Source organism: Astyanax mexicanus, chromosome 17 (assembly GCF_023375975.1).
Source record: "Astyanax mexicanus isolate ESR-SI-001 chromosome 17, AstMex3_surface, whole genome shotgun sequence".
Classification (NCBI taxonomy): Eukaryota; Metazoa; Chordata; class Actinopteri; order Characiformes; family Acestrorhamphidae; genus Astyanax; species Astyanax mexicanus.
The window spans coordinates 38,986,133-39,005,927 of record NC_064424.1 but is presented as its reverse complement, the minus strand read 5'-3'; the positions used below and the strand labels follow the sequence as shown (position 1 = coordinate 39,005,927).

At 45.8% G+C, this 19,795-nt stretch overlaps 1 pseudogene; it reads right to left on the bottom strand.

Annotated features, from left to right (window-relative positions):
• Positions 1-7,311: 7,311 nt before the first annotated feature.
• Positions 7,312-16,900, bottom strand: LOC125782393 (uncharacterized; annotated as a pseudogene).
• Between the last annotated feature and the right edge of the window lie 2,895 nt (positions 16,901-19,795).

Sequence of the window (19,795 nt, the reverse complement as noted above, 5' to 3'; positions counted from 1 at the left end):
GGCGACGTTCATTGGAGGAGCGCAGCGGCCGGGAGGTAGCGTAAGCCTTCAGTAGTGAGTGCAGGTAGGAAGGAGCCTGTTCTGTCATCACCTTGTAGGCGATTGTAAGAGTTTTGAATTTGATGCGAGCATCAACTGGTAGCCAGTGGAGCTCAATGAGCAGCGGGGTGACATGTGACCGTTTGGTTGGCCCGTTTTGCCCTGCATTTACCTCCATCCATCTTCCCATCAACTCTGACCAGCTGCCCTGTTCCTGCTTAAGAAAAGCATCCTCACAGCAAGATGCTAACACCACCCTGTTTCACAGTGGGGATGGTGTATTTAGAGTGATGTGCGGTGTTAGTTTCCACCACACATAGCGTTTTGCATTTAAGTCAAAATGTTCAACTTTGGTGTCATCTGACCACAGCGACTTCTTCCATGTGTTTACTGTGTCCCCTACATGGACTTCTTATGGCTTACGGCTTTCAAAAATGTAATTCTTCAATAAAGACCTGATTTGTGGATACATGCCTTGTAGTTGTGTGGACAGATTGTCCCACCTGAGCTGTGGATCTCTGCATCTCCTCCAGAGTGGCCATGGGTTTCTTGGGTTTAGGGGTATCAGAATGTAGGTGGCTAATTACACATGCATATCAACACAGATTTTTATTTGTAAAATCTCAATTACTTGCTACTTTGTGTTTGTTGGTCTACCATGTAGAATTTAGTTTTTGGGTGTAACATGAAAAAATGAAAATTATTTTTTTTAATGCACTGTGTTTTAATTGGTTGCCATGTATTGTACATTCTAGTAGAATCAGCCCAGGTTGAAGCACTTATTATAACGTTACAGTGAATGGACAGGATAGCCTGCTTCAGGCTGAAAAGGCAGATATTGTGTAAATGCATCAACTATTGTGATGTCAAAGATACATAGGCAGTTCCATTTAGTTATGGTTAATTGCTATATCAATTTTTTTTTTTTCTAACTGATTTCCTGTAGTCCTTATTCTTGTTTCTGCTTTGCTTTATTTCTTTTCCTCCCTTATTTAAGAGCACTTTCCCAGGATGTGTAAAGCCGCAGCAGACAGTGGAATCTGAATGGCGGAATTAAGCGCTGTGTGATGCCGAGGCCCCCAGCAACCGCTTCTCGTAAACAAGTCTCAGTGAATTATCCAGCTGGGCTCAGTGAGAGGCCTGGTGCATCGAGAGCTTACATCAATCAGAGCTGCGGCGAGCCTCCCTCACACCAAATAAGCACCAAACAAGCTCATCTCATGCTGAGAATGTTCTTGGGTCAGGGTACTAATTTAAAAACTGGAACTCTAAAATGAACAGAGTCTCTGAATGCGAACGCCCTCACCACAGCACCACTGAGGAATTAACACTGTCACAATCTGCATGCCTAATTGAAAAGGCTGTTTATTTTTTGAGGCAAATTTTTGGGGGAAAGAGCCTCGTTAATGAGCCAGTGCTCATTAGAGATAAAGAGTCCAAGAGCTTCATTAGTGCTGGAAATATGTGTAAGGCCTATTATGTAATAATATCACAGCAACAGCTTTTGATGTGCATCGTTGTGGTGAAACAGACAGCTGCTGGGTTCTCAAAAATGAGTGGTGCCTGACATTAACCCCTTATACTCCATGACTTATACTACACCCTAATGTTTGATAATCGATAAATACACTCATTACCAAAAATAGTTACACCCAGAAGCAGGGATGGACTGGCCATAGATAGACCTCTTTCAATGCAGGAAAGTACAACACTGTTATCAGAATCCCCCTCAGGGGGCCCCTCCCACTAGTTACTGACAGTAGAATATAACCGGACTGGAACATGTTCAGCAGTATTAGTGCTGCACGATATGGCCAAAATTGATATCACGATATATTCCTTAATTTCGATATTGATATAAATACTTTGAAGGCCTCAGAAAAACTGCTAAGAATCCCTGCAATGGAAATCTGTACACTAATGTCTGAAATTTTAAATTGAAGTCTTTAAAGCCTCCTCTCACAAAAAACTGTATAATACTTTATAAATAAAAAATGATCAGAATAAATCAATGCTCGCTTTTATTTGTATTTAGCAAAATAAAAACATGACATCCCTGTCAAACATAAACCTATAACCTATATACAAATTACCAATATAAATAACTTTACATTACAACAGAGGCAGAGCTTCTTATTCTTTTGTAAACATATTTAACAGATCAAAACAAAAGTGCTTCAACCAGAATAGGGAATAGAAAAAGCCTTCATATATATAAAAGGAACATGATACCCCTGTCAAATAAACAAACCTATATAAACTATAAATAACTTAGATACAACATAAACTACAAAAGTGTTTTAGCCAGAATAAGGAAGATATTGTGTGTAGTGAATCTGCTTGAGGTGGAGGAACCGATGTATTACTGTTGCTGGTCGGCTCCACTCTCCAGAACAATTTGGAGCAAGCTGAAGTCTGAAGTTTATCAAACCTTTGAAAGTCGAACCACTGAATTAGACCTGCCTCCCTCAACTATCCGCTCATTCTTCATCTAAAATGTCCTGCGATGAAAACGAGCGGGTTAGGGTCGGTTTCGTTTCATCGCGGGAGGTTTTAGGTGCGGAGCGGAGAGGAGCGGAGCGCAGCCGAGATCCGCTCGGTTAGGGTCGGTTTCGTTTCAGCGCGGGCGGGTTTTAGGTGTGGAGCTGAGATCCGCTTGGTTAGGATCGGTTTCGTTTCATTGCGGGCGGGTTTTAGGTGCGGAGCGGAGATCCGCTCGGTTAGGGTCGTTTTCGCTTCAGCGCGGGCGGGTTTTAGGTGCGGAGCTGAGATCCGCTCGGTTAGGGTCGGTTTCGTTTCATCGCGGGTGGGTTTCAGGTGCGGACCGGAGCGGAGCGCAGCCGAGATCTGCTCGGTTTCGCTTCATCGCGGGCGGGTTTTAGGTGCGGAGCGGAGCACAGCCGAGATCCGCTCGGTTAGGGTCGGTTTCGCTTCATCGCGGGAGATTTTAGGTGCGGAGCGGAGAGGAGGCGACCCAGGTCTAGCCTATCCTAGCCTAGCCTAGCTGGCTACGTGCCTGTATGATTGCGTCATCACGCACTGACGTAGCCCGGCTATGTTCAGGGCTGCAGTGAACTGACGCCGCTAAAAAACGCCTGTCTGTAAATAATACATATCGATATATCACAAAAATGATATCACCGTTATTGAAACATTTCTTATCGCGATAAATACCGATATCGAAATATTGTCCAGGCCTCAGCAGTATCTATGCACACAAGCTGTTCACTGTCTTTAACACTACAACAGATAAAGCTACTGATTAACTGAGATTAGTTTCATTTTAAATTATGAAAACAACACACCAAAACCTTAAAGGACCACTATGTAACTCATTTCAGTAGTGAATGATAAAATGATCAGGATGTATCATCAGATATTAAGGAAACATGTTGAGTGAAAGCACTGGCAGCTCTTGTCAGCAGAGCTTCAGCAGTATGTTCCTATTTTAAATGTGCAGGCCGTCCCGGGTTTTGTGTTTGTTTTGTCCTCTGACTCCTTCTCCTGCTCTTTCTCCAACACTAACCCCACCCACCGAGGTTGCCAGCACTACAGCCGCTCGGCACAGTAAAGGAGCTAGCAGAGCTGGTTCAGTTAAACCTCAGCTGCTACACGGCTTAAAAAGCCTCAGCATGTCTCAAAAAATCTCAGTGACCAAAGCAGGAATATAACAATAGTGAATATTGGCAGTGAGTTCAAATGGTGGAGACTTAGAGCTCAAAAAGACTCCAAGACTGACCCAGAGCTGCTACTTTTTTACTCCTGAACAGGTAAGCTAACTGGCTAGCTAATTCAGGCAGGTACTTTTGCGGAGCCGCGGTCCGGCACACCGCGGGGCTCGAGCTTGTGTAACATACAGTCAGTATAAGTCTAGATATGGGTTTTAGAAGCGTTTAGAATTTCTGTATTTCTCCTCTCCTCTCGCTCGCACTCTCCGCCTCCTACTAGCCTTAACGTTGTGTAGATTCAGCCTGCTGAATTTGGCAACCCAAATAAGTTTTGTTGCTGGGAAGGGGTGGGTGGGGCAGACTACTCTCTGTGGTGTTTTGAAATTGGACTGCTGTAACCATTTCACACACTCACTCTCAGGTCCTACATAATGCAGACAAACCAAGTCTCCCTGAAGCTGCAGGAGTCTCCCGCATTTCAGTGGTGGCTCCCTGATGCCCGCGACTCACAAATAATCTCCCGGAATTCAGAACGAGTGCCCCAAGAGTGCACTGCAAACAAACGCGCACACAGGCGACAGACTTTTTTTCTCTAATCGCGTGTGGGAAGGAGAGAGACAAAACAGAGAGGGTTCTGATTGGCCTGTTCTCTGCAAAGAGTCTGTGAGACAGCCAATCAGTTTTTTGTGTGGGCGGGCAGTGTTTTTCCCCCCTCCCGGACGGGATTTGTTCAGTGAGTGAGAGAAAGCAGATCATGGCGGAGGCAGGGAAAGCAGAGGCAGGGCCTTCCAAAAAGAAAAAATATAAAACTCATTTCACCTCTGAGTAATCTAAATTTAATAAAAAACAATAAAATGAATTTAAATAAAAGTAAAGTTTCGTTATCTTTTGGTGTGTGTGCAAGCTTTTTTTGTTCTGTTTTTTTATTTTTTTAGGGGGGGTGTTGGGGGATAACCTCCCTGAAATCTTGGGATGTCTGATAATGAACCTTTAACATATAATTTATATTTGACAATATTTGTTTAAATGTACATGCCCTTACTCATCCTAAGATTTATTAAACTAAAATGAGTTTTATATGGTTATGTGAAAGAGACGAGGCACAGCGCATTTTGCCTCAGTCCGGGTCAAACAACAATATAACATTTCAGTAAAGATGGTGGTTACAGTGTGTTTTATATCATTGCTTTGCTGTTTGAACTACACTTGATCCATTAGTTATTATAATGTTATTACATTTTTGACCAAGACTAAGGCGCATTTTAGAAGACTGGGCAAAACTAGTAACGAGTTAATAAATTTTACTTGTGACCTTAAGTGTGACCTCGTGATGAGAAATGAACGCTGACATATACCTTGTGTATTTCACCACTAGTTTCACCAGGAGTTTTCTCAGCACTGCCTGAGAAAAGGCGTGAGAGAGCGCAGTGGCATTATGCTTTGATGTTTTTTAAATATAAATAAAACAAAAAAATCTGTTAAATAATAGCGAAGTGAAATTAAATAATTGTAGGTACATTCAAAGTGCTTTTCTCTTTTCTCTTGTATGATGTGAAAAAGAGAATGAGTGAGAATGAGCAGCAGGTGCATCTGCCAAATTGTATTGTATTGTGATGGTATTAGGGTAGGGTCCATTTTGCTTGTGGCCCCCAAATGCATTAAAACATCCCTGATCATAAGGAGTACTGGGACAACCCCTGGTGGGCTGCTCTGTGTGTGGGCCTCTGAAAGAGCTAGAATAAAGTCTGTTTCATGTTTTCTAATATTAAATTATTCATTAAATTTAACTAATTATAACTAAATATGCATGTAAGAGGTCTGATAGGAAGAGCTGGGTGTTTTCTGTGATTGTAATGGACTGGCCTGGGAAAACGTCCAGGGCTGATTTTCTGATTATTTGTGAGTTTACCATTTTTTATTTTATTATATTTTTTATGATAAGTTTAAATGCAAATCAATGCAAATTTAAAACTTTTATAACAGCAGGGCTAAAACAGGTGCTTATTAGGTTAAATACAGTATGTTATGTTAATTTTTGCATCAACTTTAGCTGAAGTGAGTTCATTTTCTTACTTGCTTGTGTGTTTAGTTGCCTTATGTTCAGTGTTCTCAAGTCTCACGCTTTGAGACTCACTTGAGACCTCAGCGAGTTCACATGCCACACATGGTATTTCTCACGCTTGCCAATCCATCAGCTGTATATTAAAATGTACTCTCGTTGAGCCAATCAGAATATAGATCGCTCTGTTGTTAGGCAGACCTAGTCAAAGAGAGTGGAGTTTCAGCCAGAGTGTCAGGCGCGAAGAACTGTCCGATTTGAAAGTTCTGAAACACATGTCGATGAACAACTGAAAGAGAACGGTGGCAACTCCGAACACCCAACCCCAGTTTAACAACTGAAGAATCCCCAACCCTCGTTGAACAACTGAAGAAGAACAGCGCGCATCCAACACTTCATCACTTTTCATCGCTTTAACATTTCTAAAATACAGCGCTGTAAAGCACTTAAGCAAAACCTCAGCATGAAAGAAAACTTTGACGCTTTTCAAACGACTCCATCTGCATCCACTGTGACATACAGATAACTGAAGAGGGAGAGTAACTGAAGAGAAATCTGCAAAATTAGAAAATCTATAAGAAGCTATTGGACAGATGCTTCAATTAGACGCTTATACTGTCTGTTTACTAACTGCAGGAAAACATGCAGTGCTGGACTGGGATCTAAATTCAGCCCTAGGCTTTTTCCTAGACCAGCCCATTACAATCAAAAAGTGTTTTATGACCAATCCAACCAAAACATATCCAACTTTTTACATTTTAGATTCACTGTAGATATCATTATTCATTATCAGGTATCCTTATCACGTATTATTGTATGCATGTATAGGACCTTACAGGGTAGAGACCCACAGTTTTTTTATGTGAAATAAGCCTGTGTGATTGTGTAAATATAGCAGCAGCATTTAAGAATTCATCTTAGCACTTGGAAGTAACAACTTCACGTTTTTTAGGTGGAATGGAATAGTAAGTAATTTTCTGTTGTAACGCCAGGTAGTGAGGAGTGACGCGAGCCGAGTTAAAAATACAAACAGGTTTATTAGCAGTAAAGCTAACAGATACTGCTAACAGAATAGCCAGGCAAACAAAGATCTCACCGATGACAGAAGACGTAGTCAAAAATACAGTCCGAGTTCGTAACCGAGAAACAGTCCAACCATACATCAAATCCAGAAAGGGCAAAACAAAAGACATAAACCGATAATCCGAAAACAGGGTCGTAACGAGAAGGCAAAAACAATACACAGGAAAACGCTTAGTATGTAACATGAGTTAACAATACCTCGCGGAGTTTGTTTACAAGCGGCCGCCTTAAATACAGGAAGCTAGAGGGGAATGAACTCAGAACACAGGTGAGTCTGAGCGTCGGAGCGTAACATGATTGGGTGAAGGTGAGCGTGTGTTGTTGACGTTATTGTTCATGGGATCTTGGGAAATGGAGTCAGGTAGCGTGGAAGGAGAACACGGCCGCGTGACAGTACCCCCCTCCAAAGAGTCCGAATAATCCGAAGGATGAGGACGACACAAGGAGACAGCCCCCCCAACCTCAGCGGAGTCCTGAACAGGTGGCCCAGAAACGGGAACGGAATGGATGGAAGCCCTGGACCTGGGACGACCCCTCCTGGGACTGCGGACAGAACTGAGGGACCGGACAGAGACAGAACCACCGCGTCTACCCCTTCTTGGACCTGGAGACCTTCTCCTAGGGCGACCTCTGGGGCGTGGTGCAGGACGGGATGGATGAGACCGGTGAAAGTCATCCACCATTAAAGGATCCAGGACATCAGTTGCCGGAACCCAACTTCTCTCCTCAGGTCCGTAGCCCTTCCAGTCCACCAGATACTCCAGGGCTCCCCTTCTCCTCCTGGAGTCCAAAAGTCGTTCTACCGCATAAACCGGGCCACCGTCCATAGCCACCGGAGGAGGAGGAGACGCCCCAAGCGATGTCTCATCCAACGGACCAGGGATAACCGGCTTTAATAAAGACACATGAAAAGAAGGGCATACACGGTAGTGAGAGGGTAGATCGAGACGGTAGGTAACTTCATTAATTCTCTTAATGACTTTGAAAGGACCAATATACTTAACTGAAAGTTTCTTATTAGCATCTGGTTGCTGGAAATCCCTGGTAGATAGCCAAACCCGATCACCAGGAGAGTAAAGGGGGGTCTCACGGCGTAGGCGATCAGCCTGTTGTTTCTGCCATTGTAAAACAGCCTCAATGCGTCTGTGAGTCTCCTCCCACACTCCTCCCACACATCCAATCGTCTACCGCAGGAATATTAGAGGGTTCGGCTGACCAGGGCATGATGGGTGGTTGATATCCTAAAAAGCATTGAAAAGGTGTCATTTTAGTAGTGGAACTGATCAGTGAGTTCTGAGCTAGTTCCGCCCAAGGGAGAAATTTGGCCCAATCATGGACGTTGTTAGAACAATAGACTCTCAAAAACTTTCCTAGCTCCTGATTCATTCTCTCACATTGTCCATTGCTTTGAGGGTGATAGCCAGAAGATAAACTAACAGATATACCCAAACTACTCATAAAGGCAGACCAAACTTGAGAAATAAATTGGGGACCACGATCAGAGACAATATCTTCAGGGATACCAAAAACACGAAAAACATGAATAAAAATGTCTTCAGCAGTTTCTAGGGCCGTAGGCATTTTACTAAAAGGAATGAACCTAACTCCGCGAGAGAAACGGTCTATAACTGTCATGATAACTGTTTGACCCATAGATTCAGGAAGATCAGAAACAAAATCGACAGCTAAGTGAGACCAAGGCCGAGCAGGAACAGGCAGAGGTACTAATTTACCAGCAGGTAGAGTACGGGGAGTTTTACTCTGAGCACACACAGTACAGGAGGATACAAAATTGTGGATGTCAGATCGCATATTTTCCCACCAGAAACGACTCTCTAATAATTGAAAAGTGCGGGTCTCGCCAGGATGTCCTGAAGTAGGAGAAGTGTGAGCCCAAGTAATGAGTCTATCTCTGCACTGGTCTGGTACATAAGATTTGTCTGGGGGGCACTGCAAAGGAGCAGGGGATGTAGAGTTAATTAGATTGATCTCCTCCGAGATATCCCATCTGATAGGAGCTAGAACTATACCTGGTTTTAGAATTGTAGGGGGTTCTGAGGTTTCTACATTATCTTCCTCATAAATTCGTGAGAGGGCATCTGCCTTGGTGTTTCTGGAGCCAGGTCGATAAGTGATTACAAAATTGAAACGAGCAAAGAAGACAGACCAACGTGCTTGACGTGAATTCATACTTTTCATAGATCTCAAGAATTCTAAATTTCTGTGATCAGTTATTACCACGAAAGGATGTAGTGCTCCCTCTAACCAGTGTCTCCATTCTTCTAAAGCTAATTTAATGGCCAATAGTTCACGATCACCAATACCATAGTTCCGTTCAGCTGGGGAGAGTTTGTGGTAGAAGTAGGCTACAGGGTGCATCTTACTGGGAGAGCCAATATTTTGGGAGAGGACAGCACCTACTCCAACACTGGATGCATCTACCTCAACAACAAAGGGCTCTTTAGGATCTGGATGTTTTAACAAGGGAGCTGAAGTAAACACCTCTTTGAGAGAAGAGAAAGCATTTGATGCTTCTTCAGACCAGATCAACTTTCTAGCATTCCGTTTCAATAGATTGGTCAGTGGAGCAGCTACAGAACTATAATTACGAATAAATCTTCTATAAAAGTTTGCGAAACCAAGAAATCTTTGTAGTTCCTTTACTGATCTAGGGGTTGGCCAGTTAACTACAGCCTGAATCTTCCTATCATCCATAGTAATGCCTCTGGCACTAATAACATAACCCAAAAAGGAAATGGTAGACAGATTAAATTCACATTTTTCCACTTTAACGAAAAGCTGGTTTTGGAGAAGACGGGTCAATACAGCACGAACATGGGAAATGTGTGTAGTCAAGTCAGGTGAATAAATTAGAATGTTGTCTATAAAAGCTATGACAAATTTTCCTAGCATGTCACGGAGTACATCGTTTATGAAAGATTGGAATACGGACGGGGCGTTTAGTGAAGATGGAAGCTCCGCGTAGTTGTTCAAGCGCTACAGGTACTAAAGGGAGAGGATAGGGATAAGTTTTGGTAACTGCATTTAGTTGTCGATAGTCGATACATGGGCGCAGACCTCCATCCTTTTTTTTGACAAAGAAAAAGGATGCGGCTACAGGAGAAGTGGAATGACGAATGAACCCCTGAGATAGAGCCTCCTGCACATACTCCTCCATAGCACGTTCCTCAGTTTGAGTTAAAGGATATATACGTGACTTGGGAGGTATCTGATTGTCTATAAGCTCTATAGCACAGTCATAGGAGCGATGTGGGGGAAGTTGAGTAGCACGTGACTTGCTAAAAACTTCATTCAGATCAGAGTAATCAGGAGGAATATGTGCAAGTGACTCCAGGCCAGGACTCTCTACAGTAGTAGATTGGATCATTAATTTAGGAACAGTAATGCAGTGATCATGACAGTATGGAGACCAAGAAATAATTTCACAGTTAGACCAAGAAATCAGAGGATTATGTTTTTTCAACCATGGAAGTCCTAATATAATTTGGTAATTAGTGTTCTTCATCACAAAAAACCTGATCTCTTCTGAGTGCAGAGCGCTGACGTTGAGCTTGACAGGTGTGGTGGTGTGGGAAACAGCTCCTCGGCCAACTGGGGTCCCATCCACCGCAGACAGTCTCATAGGATTTGCCAATTGATTGAACGGAATCTGGAGTTGTCTGGTCAGCTGCTCGTGTATAAAGTTCCCCTCGGCACCGGAATCAATCAGGGCTGGAAACACAAATGAAGAAGACTGGCAGAACAGAACAACAGAAATAATAAAAGATCTTGAAAACATATCAGGACTGAGTCGGCTTACCCCTTTAGCGTGTGGAATCCTCTCCACACGCTTTCCCGAGTTAGTAGCAGATGGCTCATATGGACGGTCCGGGTTGCCATGATAACCATGGGAGAGCCCACCGTAGGACGAGCCTGAAGTATCTTGGCGTTGAACTCGGGAGGGGCAAAGCTGACAATCTCGCAACACATGATCTGCTCTGCCACAATAGAAGCATAATCCAGCTTGAAATCGTCGCTTTCTTTCTTCTTTTGACAAACGGGTAGCGTCTACTTGCATGGGTTCCTCATCCCTGAGTGTGGTCCGTGGAGTAAATCCAGATGCGCATGGCGTAGCAAAACGAGGAGAAATAGCAGCAGCTCTACGGCCAGGTACTGAGCTCTGTTTGAGCTGATCAAGTCTGATGGCTAAAGATATAAGTTCATCCAAAGGCAGCCCATCATCCTTGCAAGCTAATTCGGCCAAAACATCAGCCCTGAGTCCATTTCGAAACATCACGCGTAGAGCTCTCCCTGAGATTGTCCATGATGCGGGTGATCAAAAACCAACTTAAATTCCCTGAGGAAATGCTCGTATGGGCTATTTTCAATACTAGGCCAAATAGCAGTAGCCCAATCCAAAGCCTTGCCGGTGAGACGAGATATAAAAAACGAAATACGCGCAGCGTCGGCACTAACTGCTGAATTAGCAAAAAATAGTGACATCTGCAAGAGAAAGCCTCTGCATAAATCTGGAGAACCATCATATTTATCAGGTTTGCTTACCGGAAAAGCGGCTGCCGAGGGAGCGATAGCAGGAGAGCTAACCGGGGCCTGGTTAGCAGAGGCTAGGCTAGCTGGAGTGGCCACTCTCAGCTGGACAAGCTGAGTAGCGATATCCTGAAGGCTAGCAGTTATCTGAGCTAGCTGAGAGTGTTGATCTGACTGCTGGGTAGTAAGAGCAGTAACGGTGTTAGCAAGGCTCTCAAAAAGCTGGCTATGCTGTTCGAGAACCCTCCCCTGATTCCTGACTGCCTGCTGGAGGTCATTAAACTCGGCCATCACTTCAGGCGAGGTATTCTGTAACGCCAGGTAGTGAGGAGTGACGCGAGCCGAGTTAAAAATACAAACAGGTTTATTAGCAGTAAAGCTAACAGATACTGCTAACAGAATAGCCAGGCAAACAAAGATCTCACCGATGACAGAAGACGTAGTCAAAAATACAGTCCGAGTTCGTAACCGAGAAACAGTCCAACCATACATCAAATCCAGAAAGGGCAAAACAAAAGACATAAACCGATAATCCGAAAACAGGGTCGTAACGAGAAGGCAAAAACAATACACAGGAAAACGCTTAGTATGTAACATGAGTTAACAATACCTCGCGGAGTTTGTTTACAAGCGGCCGCCTTAAATACAGGAAGCTAGAGGGGAATGAACCGGAACTAACTCAGAACACTGGTGAGTCTGAGCGTCGGAGCGTAACATGATTGGGTGAAGGTGAGCGTGTGTTGTTGACGTTATTGTTCATGGGATCTTGGGAAATGTAGTCAGGTAGCGTGGAAGGAGAACACGGCCGCGTGACATCTGTGTGTGCAGTTCACTCTTGTAGAGTCTTTTTCTGCTTTTTCTGCTGCCTGAAGGACAGTTTCACGTCAGCTTCTGATTAATACAGGACTCCAACTCTCTGTAACTTGATGTAAGGAAAGATTGGGGCCTTCATATTATTTGCGGGGCCCTACACACTGTGCATAATGAGTGGATAAGGTGTTCCGGCTCTGAGTATTTACCCCAGTGAATTGAAATACACTTCCTAGATGAGGTAAATTCATCCAGTACGGATCTAAGATGTTTTATGCTTGTAGCCACGGGAAAAGAGCATGAATGAAGGGAAGAGAACAGGCCTCTCTGTGTGTCTGAGCTGGCACTGAGCCAGCAGCCCGGTGAAAGTGAGCGCAGTGATAAGGTGATAAATCTCCGGGTATAGCCGCTCTCCCTGATGAGCTGTGACAGGCCATCGGCGACCAGCCGCCACCAGCCTCGCCCGCCAAGGTCAGCAATTCACCTCAGAGCCCAAGACCTTCTCCCGGCATCACACACACACACACAGGCCCTCCAGCTGAGGGACAAACAGGCACCTGACGTTATACTGTATGAATAACGCAGGCCTTAATCAAGGCTGTAGAATACAATAGCGTTTAATCCTTTAATCACTCTCCTTTTATATTTTCTTGATTTCTCACGCCTGCAGGTAAAGTGCAGAGCATGTGTTGTTCAGAGTTTGGGGCAGACTCACCTTGTCAACATTTTGTACAGCAGATCTAATCTACTCCCCTGTGATTTTGACGTCTGGTACAGTCAGATCCACTGCCACCCAGGGGACAATGTGAGTAAATGCTGCAGTAACTGCAGTCCAGCTGACTTCAGGTCAGTCAGGGTGAGCTAACCATTGAAATCTTACAATGACGTTAACATTAACTTAAACTTAACTCTTTACTTTTGTGAGGGTTAATTATGTTTTACCAATAAAACACTATAAATAAACATTAGAATGATTACATAAGCTAGCAGAATGATTATGGACCGATGTTTGCTCTACACTCTTACACAAAGTATTTTTAAAAGGTTTAAAAACTCATTTAATAGAGGTACTTTCCAATTTACAGATTCTTGACACTCTTTACTTACAGTTCTTTGTGTTTTTAAGAGAAAGTTTGCTGTTGGATCAGTAATGTATAGGATAAAGTTCTAAAGATAACAGAGCAGTTTAATTGCATGTTTGGTTTTAATAAAATGAATTAAAAGTGGGAAGTGAATGTGTGTGCTTTTATACTTATTTACTTTAGTAGATATTACACACAGCAATAGTAAAAACACCAACATTCACAGAAACAATTCTAATCTAAATGTGTTTCTGCAGCAAAGACCAAATTAAAAACTTTTTACAAAGACATTAAAAATAAGCTGACATTTTTCAGGGCTAGCAGTTAGCTTACTAGCTAATTCATATCTCTCTAGAGTTCTATTTAGCAGCACATTATAGTGAAGCAGCTGCTCACACACTGTAATTTGGGATACGTTTGATGAAATACATCTCTAGGATGCTCCACTTGATGAAATACATCTCTAGGATGCTCCTGAACACATCGTCAGTGATGTAACCAAGGGTCCTCGGGTGTTTCGGGTCTTTCAACATCAGACACCCTCTCCTTGGTGACCCAGCCTAGGTTGATCAGACCCGGCTTGTGTTCAGGTGGCATTTGCTACTACTCCATGGGTCACTTCTCCTGATCCAGAGCCATCTGGAGGCTTTCTCTGCTTCCTCCATGATTTTCTTGATGGCCCTTCTTCTCTCCATCCCAGTTATGCCCAGAGCACTCAGGGTCTTGTAGAGTGATTGGCCTGCAAACCCCCTACAGCCTACCTCGATGGGCATGCACTTTGCCTTCCAGCCTCAGGACTTGGTTGTGGCGCCAGGTGTATCGCTCCTGCCCAAGAGCTACTGGGCAGCAGCTCAGGATGTGCTCCAATGTTCCTCTGCCTGGGCACTGCGGACAGTTGGGAGACTCCGTCTTGCCCCAGATGGAGAGGTTTGATGGGCTGGGCAGGATGTCGTACACTGCCTGGACAAGGAACTTTATGCGCTGCGGCTCTGCCCGCCACAGCTCAGACCATGTGACTTTCCTGTCCATGGCCTGCTCCCACCTTGTCCAGGCACCCTGCTGCCTCAAACCGACAGCTCTGCTCATCCTCCTCTCCTCCACCTCTGCCCTCACTTCCTCCTGCACCAGTCTGCGTCTCTCCTTCCCCTTGACTTTCTCATACTGAGGTGTTGAAAAGGTCCCCAGGCCAGCTCTACCGCGGGTTACAGCTCCAACCAAAGCTCTGTGCCGTATCCGCGACTCTGCCTGTAATACGGCTTCATCGGCTACCCATTTCCTCCCGGTTTTCACTCTGACCCCTGCCTGGGCCACCTTAGGGTCGCTGGAGTCCCTGTACATCATTACTTCTCTGGCCCTTGTCACCTTAAACTCCTCTTCCAGTGATCTCAGGGGCAATTGGAGCTTGGTGTTGCGTCCGTAGAGAGCAATGCTGCTAAGGCTCCTAGGCAGACCCAGCCACCTCCTGAGGAAGCTGCTGACTTTCCTCTCTAAGCCCTCCACGATTGAGATTGGCACCTCGTAAACGAGCAGAGGCCACAGTACCCTTGGCAGGATGCCGTGCTGGTAGATCCAAGCCTTGAACTTACCAGGAAGCCCAGACCGGTCCACCGCTCTCAACCAGCTTTCCAGCTCCTGACAGGTTCCCTGAACGGATACTGAATCCTTCAGGCTGCTGTTAAACTCCTTGCCCAGGCTCTTCACTGGTTTCTCTGAGACAGTTGGGATTGATGCCCCTCCAATACTGAAGCAGAACTTATCCACAACTTTGCCCCGCTTCAAAACCAGCGACCTTGATTTTTCAGCTTAAATCTCATCCTAGCCCACCCACATAGCTCCTCCAGCCCTTGAAGGATCTACCTACTGCCGGGTACTGATTCGGTGGTTATAGTCAGGTCGTCCATGAATGCCCTGACTGGTGGTTGACGCACTCCTGTCATGGTCTTTGGGCCCCGACATTGAGTTTCGGCAGACTTCACAAGCATATTCATTGCCAACGCAAAAAGAGTCACGGAGATGGTGCAGCCTGTGATGATCCCAACCTCCACTCTGTGCCACTCTGATGTTATGGACCCTGTTGATACTCTCATGCTGAACTGGTCATAGTAGTCCATGATGAGTTCAGCCACTTTGCCAGTCACATGGTGCCTCTCCAGGGTTGTTTGGACCAGCTTGTGTGGGATGGAGCCGTAGGCATTAGCCAAGTCTAGCCAAAGCACTGCCAGGTCTCCCTTGTTCTCCCTGGCTTCTCTAATGAGCTGGGTCACCACTCCTGTATGCTCCAGGCACCCCGGTACTCCAGATGTGCCCCCCTTCTGCACTGAAGTGTCAATGTAGTGGTTGCTAGAGAGAAAGTCGGTCAGCCGCCTTGCTAGTATGCTAAAGAAAATCTTCCCTTCGACACTCAGCAAGGAAATAATCCTGAACTGGTCTATGTTCTTGGAAACTTCCTCCTTTGAGATCCAGACTCCTTCAGCAAATCGCCACTGCCGCGCCACTTTCCCTCTTCTCCAGATGACTTTCAAGATCTTCCACAACCTTTCCAGTAACAGGGGACAGTTTTTGTAGACCTTGTAGGGCACTCCACTTGGACCGGGAGCTGAACTAGATCGTGCCTTCTTCACAACATCCTGCACCTCTTTCAGGAGTGGTTCCCTGCCATCAAACTCCTTGGTGGGCGGAGGTGGTTGTATCAGGGTGTTGCACTGGCCTAAGTCCTGCTGCCTGGCAGGGTCGCTGTAGGTGGTCTGGATGTGCCGATCGATCTCTTCCTTGGAGCAGGCCAATCTCCCACCACGCCTCTGTCCCAAGAGTTGCTTAGTGAAGCCGAAGGGGTTGGCTATAAAGGATGCTCGCTTCCTGGTCCTTTCTTTCCGCCTCCATCTGTGCCATTCAGCTCTGCGGAGGGTCAGCAGCTTCTTTCTCAGAATGGTTCGCAGCTCTACCAAGGGAGGGCGTTGCTCCTCACTTGCCTCCTTGAACTGCAGTTTGAGAGACTTGAGCTCCTGCCGGATCCGGTGGATTTTTGCTGCTCTCTGGTTCATAGTGAAGGGTGCTCCTCCTATCCTCTTCTCCACTACTCCGAACCTTTCCACAGCTAGCCTGACGATGATTGTCGTCATCGTTTGCAGCCTTCGGTCCGCATCACCCTTTGCCATTGCATCTAAGACAGAGTTGGCATCCTCGTCAAACTGCTGCCAGACTGCTGTCTTGCAGGCCTGTGGCCATTTGATTTGAATCCTCTCCGGAAGGTCTCCAGAAGTCTGTTCTCCGGTCTCCGGAAGTCTGTTTCGAGGAATTGGTTGCGGCACTTGGAGGTTCCTGGCTCTGTGGGGTATCTCCGGGCCTGGCTCCTCCTGCGTCTCATCCGGTTGAGTACCTGTGCGTTGTGGCGCTTGCTCTTCCTCCAAACATCTCATCCGGGTCTGGTGAATCTTAAGACCTCGGCTGTTCTTGCAGACCTTTCCGCATCTGCACTTGCTCGTCGTTAATTGTCCTTTGCCATTGCTCGTAAACCTTTGTTCATTGCCAGTGTTCGTTATCCTCAGGTCCGTCCGGTTGGGATGCTCATCCTCCCCCCCTCTCGGGCATCCCTGGGGGTATTTCTCCATGATCCGCTCTGTAGCTTGTTGTGGGTTTCCTCCTCTCAGAAGCTGCGGTTCGGGCTGCCAACCCTTCCCGCCCCGTTTGCCGTCTCTCCATGCTGTCCACTGTCTCTCCAGTCGTCACCAATCTATTCCTGGTTGTCAACCAGCCTGTTCCTGGTCGCCACTGGTTTCGCCAGTAGAGTGCTTGATGAAATACATCTCTAGGATGCTCCACTTGATGAAATACATCTCTAGGATGCTCCTGAACACATCGTCAGTGATGTAACCAAGGGTCCTCGGGTGTTTCGGGTCTTTTAACATCAGACACCCTCTCCTTGGCGACCCAGCCTAGGTTGATCAGACCCGGCTTGTGTTCAGGTGGCATTTGCTACTACTCCATGGGTCACTTCTCCTGATCCAGAGCCATCTGGAGGCTTTCTCTGCTTCCTCCATGATTTTCTTGATGGCCCTTCTTCTCTCCATCCCAGTTATGCCCAGAGCACTCAGGGTCTTGTAGAGTGATTGGCCTGCAAACCCCCTACAGCCTACCTCGATGGGCATGCACTTTGCCTTCCAGCCCTGCTTGCGGCAGTCTATGACCAGCTCCTCGTACTTGGTCCTTTTCCTCTCGTGGGCCTCATCCAATCGGTCCTCCCATGGAACTGTTAGCTCAATCAGGAGAATGTTCTTTGTCTCCTCTGAGACCAGGAGGATGTCTGGCCTCAGGGTGGTGGCGACTATATGCTGGGGAAACTTCAGTTGTTTCTCCAGGTCAACCGACAGCTGCCAGTCTTTCGCCGTCGCCAGCAGTCCTGCTGGGTTTCTGGCTCCGGTGGTTTTCCCCAGGCGCTCGCCAGCCTTCACAAAGGCGATCCTCTGGGTGGTGGAGTGGGACCGTTTGCTACTGCTGATTCCCATGCTGATGGCTTCCGCAATGGGTCTCAGGACTTGGTTGTGGCGCCAGGTGTATCGCCCCTGCCCAAGAGCTACTGGGCAGCAGCTCAGGATGTGCTCCAATGTTCCTCTGCCTGGGCACTGCGGACAGTTGGGAGACTCCATCTTGCCCCAGATGGAGAGGTTTGATGGGCTGGGCAGGATGTCGTACACTGCCTGGACAAGGAACTTTATGCGCTGCGGCTCTGCCCGCCACAGCTCAGACCATGTGACTTTCCTGTCCATGGCCTGCTCCCACCTTGTCCAGGCACCCTGCTGCCTCAAACCGACAGCTCTGCTCATCCTCCTCTCCTCCACCTCTGCCCTCACTTCCTCCTGCACCAGTCTGCGTCTCTCCTTCCCCTTGACTTTCTCATACTGAGGTGTTGAAAAGGTCCCCAGGCCAGCTCTAGATGGTGCAGCCTGTGATGATCCCAACCTCCACTCTGTGCCACTCTGATGTTATGGACCCTGTTGATACTCTCATGCTGAACTGGTCATAGTAGTCCATGATGAGTTCAGCCACTTGGCCCGGCACATGGTGCCTCTCCAGGGTTGTTTGGACCAGCTTGTGTGGGATGGAGCCGTAGGCATTAGCCAAGTCTAGCCAAAGCACTGCCAGGTCTCCCTTGTTCTCCCTGGCTTCTCTAATGAGCTGGGTCACCACTCCTGTATGCTCCAGGCACCCCGGTACTCCAGATGTGCCCCCCTTCTGCACTGAAGTGTCAATGTAGTGGTTGCTAGAGAGAAAGTCGGTCAGCCGCCTTGCTAGTATGCTAAAGAAAATCTTCCCTTCGACACTCAGCAAGGAAATAATCCTGAACTGGTCTATGTTCTTGGAAACTTCCTCCTTTGGGATCCAGTTGAATTTACTTAAATAATGTGAGCTCATTTGTTCCCTCATATTTTGTATGTGAAAATCTTCAGTTAATTAGACTTAAAAGTATACTAGTTATTATGTATAATTGTAACTTAATTTAATTTATATTTTTATATAAATTACTTTGCACAATAATTTGGATGTTTGAGAGGAAAAAGTATAGACAGATAAAATATATATTTAAAATATTCATAGAAAATTAGATGGAGAAAGAAATGCTACAGAGTGAACAGTTCAGAAAGCTGGCAGCTCAGATGATGCTTGTATAATATATATGTTTACCAAATACACTGTGGTACACCATGCAAATAGATGGTGCCAAAAGCCAATAGAAAAGAAGTGGTCAATGGAAACAGACTAAACTGTCATTATATTTTCATTTTATACATTACTGAAAGCTTAATTTGAATTCTAATTGCCATAGAACTCATGTGGGCCAGATGTGAACAGCCAACGGGCCTCATGTGGGCCCCGGTCTGCTGTAAACAGTCAGTAGAAATGGTTCACATTGTATCCCTGGGCATCCCTTCACCTCAGTGTGTCTTCCTTTTTTCATCATTTTGCTGTTTCAGCTTTTCTTTCAGTCTTTCCTTAAAACTGTTCTTACTCTGGATTAAGAAACAAGGTGAGGGCAAAAGAAACAGAGCTTGATTGAGTCAGAAAAGAAAGAGAGAATAGAAAAACCTCTTTATCTGCAGGAGTCTGCACTTTTCACACTGCTGAGCTGTTATTAATCCACCTTTGTTCCAGCAGTCCCTCAGTAAACAATTAAACATGGCATCTGTGTGTGTGTGTGTGTGTCTGTGTCTGCTGATGCAGGAATCTAAACCTGCCCGTGCCACACGAGACCCGGTGGGGGGGTGTGGGGCTGAGTGTTCCTGCAGTTTTCTAGAATAGTTTCTCCTCAGTAAAACAGAAAAGGTCATTTGCTACAGTGTTCTCTGTAGGCGAGTCAGATCCCCATGAAGCCGCAGTAATTATAGTAGTGCAGAACATGCAATTCTGAAATACAATTCCCTAATAACCCTAATAACCGCCGGCTTCAGAAACACAGTGCTGACGCATGTCCTGTTCAGCTCTTACACAAAATCTCCTGTTTTAATGCCAGT